Source organism: Bos javanicus, chromosome 4 (assembly GCF_032452875.1).
Source record: "Bos javanicus breed banteng chromosome 4, ARS-OSU_banteng_1.0, whole genome shotgun sequence".
In the NCBI taxonomy this organism is placed as follows: Eukaryota; Metazoa; Chordata; class Mammalia; order Artiodactyla; family Bovidae; genus Bos; species Bos javanicus.
In genome coordinates, this window is record NC_083871.1 from 34,641,204 (window position 1) to 34,645,134 (window position 3,931).

General features: G+C 40.3%; 1 non-coding gene across 1 annotated transcript; it reads left to right on the top strand.

The window, feature by feature from the left end:
* The first annotated feature begins 2,824 nt into the window (after window positions 1–2,824).
* On the top strand, window positions 2,825–2,897 carry TRNAS-GGA (transfer RNA serine (anticodon GGA)). Its single transcript has one exon. It is a non-coding gene; the product is annotated as a tRNA-Ser (tRNA).
* The last annotated feature ends 1,034 nt before the right edge of the window (window positions 2,898–3,931 follow it).

Consider the following 3,931-nt stretch of genomic DNA (forward strand, 5'->3'; position numbering starts at 1 on the left):
CTCCAGGAAGCCGTCATGGCTCACTTTTTGCTCCATCAACCTTAGAGTTGTTCTTAGGCTTCTGTTGATATCCTTTTACCTATGGTTGCAAGATGCCATTTCTGACTCTTCTGTGTCCCTATTTAAAGGAATGAAGAAGGGGAAGAGCATAGCATAAAAATCATATTCAAACTGCATCAGCCTTTATTAACATTTTCTCATAAGCTCTGCTTAGCCTGCTTAGATCTAATTTAACAAAACTGTGCCCTCTGGCCATTACTTATTCCAAAGGAGGTTGCAGAAGTAAGTGGGATTATTGTATTTGTTAATGTGTTGGATTTGCAGCTGAGAGCAATGCCACACCAAGCAAAATTATAATTCTGTTAATAGAGAAGAAGGGAAAATTGAACAGTTTGCCACAATGCACTATATGGACCAGAGGCCCTTCTATAAATGTCAAAAATAGAAATAAAGAAAATATTGACCTCTTTTCCTCTCCCCCCAATATTTCTTTACTCATTTATGAAAGGTCTTTCCTATAAATAAACCAAATTTTCAATGCCTTGAACTTCAAATCTATCCAGATAACTTATACGCGATAAGCATTTTTAAATGTCAGAAGTATGAGAGGAGAATAAAAGGAGTGGGGGGCAGGAAGAATGCTGAGCACACAGGTGAAAGAGAAATGGAAAAAAGCAGGAAGTATCCAAATGTCAGACAGATGTAACTGGTTACATTTGTTTTCAAGCCATAAGTATTGCTGAGTGTGCTATGTTTTATTTAATTTTTTTTCTCTAACATTTTATTTACATCAATCTCTCGTTCAGGTGGCAAGGGGTCATCCATAGTTCAGAATGGTGGGAGATGAGTGTGGGGGCTGTGTCAAGGGATAGATAAACTCTGAGGGCCAAGTCATGACTTTATGTGATATACTGTGTGCTTTTTTATTTGCCTGTTTAAAATGCACCTGAATTTATTTCTCAGTTCTATGGTTTACTAGGTACTTCTGTTCTTATCTTTAGTATTTTCTTCCCTTTAATTACCTTGGGGTGGCTTTTCTGTTCTTTTTCTACAAGCTTATTAAAGTGCATGCCTATTTTGTTTATTGTTATTCTTTTAAACTGACATAAGTATTTAAAGCTATATTTTCCCTATGACTTTAGCTTGGGTCTGTCATACAGGGTGAACTAAGTTACAAGGAGCAAAACAATACCATATATTAACACATATATGTGGGATCTAGAAAACTGGTACAGATGAACCTATATGCAGAGCAGGAATAGAGATGCAGATGTAGAGAACAGAGCTGTGGGCATGGGGTGGGGTGGGGGTTGAATTGGGAGATCGGTGTTGACATGTATACACTACCCTGTGTAGGACCGATGGCTGGTGGGAGCCTGCTGGGTGGTGCAAGGGGCTTGGCTCAGTGCTCTGCGGTGACCCGAATGGGTGGGACAAAGGGAGGGTAGGGGGACACCTAAGAGGGAGGGGATACATATGTATGTGGCTGTTTCACTTCATTGTGCAGTGGAGTTTGCTGTTTTAAAAGATAACCAGATTGTGTAAATAACTGTTTAAAGGTCTATGAAAAATTGCTTTTGAACGGCTCTAAAATCTACAAATCATCCCACCTACTTGTTGTTAACTTTGATGAGGTGTAGCTTATATAGAGTAAACTGTCCCCATTTTAAGTGTGTGGTTGGATGAGTTTTGACAAAATATAGACTGGTGCAATAACTGTCCCACTAAGAATATTGATCAAGCCTATTATGCCATAGTTTCCTATTTTCCTTTGCAGACTACCTCTGCCAACCCGGGGAACTACTGGTCTGCTCTACTGTGTCACTATAGATTAGTTTGCATTTTTTCTAGAATTTCAAAAAAAAGGCTATACCTATTCCCTGGAAATAGGTTTCTGACTTCCTTAACTCAGCTTAATTATTTGGAAATGGACCCCTGTTGTTGTTGTCTCGGCAGTTCAGTCATTTTATGTTGCTTAGTAGTATTCCACTGTACAAAAAAAAAAAAAAAAAAGCCACAGTTGGTTTTATCCGTTTATATATTAATGGACATTTTGTTTATCATTTTTGAGCTGTCATGATTAAGTTGCTATGAACATTGACATACAGATCTTTATGTGGACAAATATTTTCATTCTTAAGTGAATGTAAATGTGATTGTTGGGTTGTATGGTAGTTTGACACAGCAGTTTCTTATGTTGCCAAATTATTTTCTAAAGTAGCAGGGCAAATGTGTATTTTGTCCACCAATTTATGAAGTTCCAGTTGTACTACATTCTCACCAACGCGTGGTGTGGCCAGTCTTTTAGCAACTTATGCTTAGGGGGATGGTGAGAGTTACAGAAGCACCAAACTCACAGTTCTCTTCTGCAGATCTGTCCTTCAAGGGTGATTCCGCTTGTCTGTGCCTATTTTCCCACCGTGCTTCATGAGCTCTTCCCGACATGGGGGTAATTTTGCTGTCAGCCAGGGATCTGGGCAGGTTTCACACACAGATATTGGACCTCATTCTTTCAGCTCTCTTGTTGCCAGAATTCTTAAAATTTCCAGCAGCTCTTCCAGCCCTGAACTCTGTTCTCTGGCATCTTCAGTTGCTGAGCTGAGGTTTTTCCATACCTCCATTTCCTCCTCGTGTAGCTGTGGTGGTTGAGGGGACTGTTTTTGTCTCTGTAATAAGGGCTGGAACCTTAACATTTTCCCACTGCTCTCTGAACCTCTACCCATTTTCCTCCATCTCAGTTACAGTTTAAGCTCTCCTCTAGCTTCTGGCAATTAAAAATTTTTTTCTAGTGAATTTAAATTGAGTATATATTCCCAGGGAGTCTTTCCTGGTGGCTCAGAGGTTAAAGCGTCTGCCTGGAATGCAGGAGACCCGGGTTCGATCCCTGGGTCGGGAAGATCCCCTGGAGAAGGAAATGGCCACCCACTCCAGTACTCTTGCCTGGAGAATCCCATGGACTGAGGAACCTGGTAGGCTACAGTTCATGGAGTCGCAAAGAGTCAGACATGACTGAGCGACTTCACTACTATACATTCCCAGAAAAGTCGCCATAATCAGGTTTGAAAACAGTGTCCAGAACCCTGATAACTCATAGTGAAGGTAACTGAAATAAAGTATTGATTTAAATATCTAATCCACATTCTTGGAGTCATGTAGTTGAGAATGAAAGCCTGAAAGAACAGTTTCTTGACTCAAGCATGGTCCAAAGAAAAAGTAAAAATTTAGGCAAAATGTAACAGTGTACTTCTCTATTTTCCTTTCCGCTTCTTTCTTCTACTGCCCTGTGTACCTGTGGATGCTCGCTGAACCCGTGTCGAGGTCTGACTTTCCTCCTGTAATTTTTTCTTACCTCTACCCTGCTTTGATGAGAACTCTAGTTCTCCAGTACCGTTCCTCTCTGCTCAGCATTGAAGAGGTGTTTCTTCATGTTCCCAGAGGCATTTTCATTTTTAGCAGTGGACGTTTAGTATCTCAGATTATTAGTGGAGAACATTTGATGATGTAACAGAATATAGTAAATTGTTCAGTTCACATGGGGAGGTGTGTTTGGGGCCAACTTGTAGGATGGGGCCCTTACAGGAATGGGGATCTTTATGAATGATCAGAGATTGTGGAATGTTCCTGATTTTTAAAAAACTGTTTCTTGACTGTTTTCATCTTTAAATCTAGAGATGTGGTCAAAGTTTCATGTATTTGGTTGTATGTTTGATTGATTTCAAGTGGCACCATGGCCTTGACTCCAGGCTGCACAGATGGTGGATGGCAGACAGCAAGCAGTAGCACTGAAAAGTGTCTTTGCTGCCAGATGAATTTGTCTCTAGAACTTTCCTATGTTTTCTTCTGCTGCTTGTCTCTACTTTGAATACCTCTCTCTCCAGGTTCTCAGTGGATTCATTTCCCTCATTGGAAATAAGAGTTGTACCAACTATAC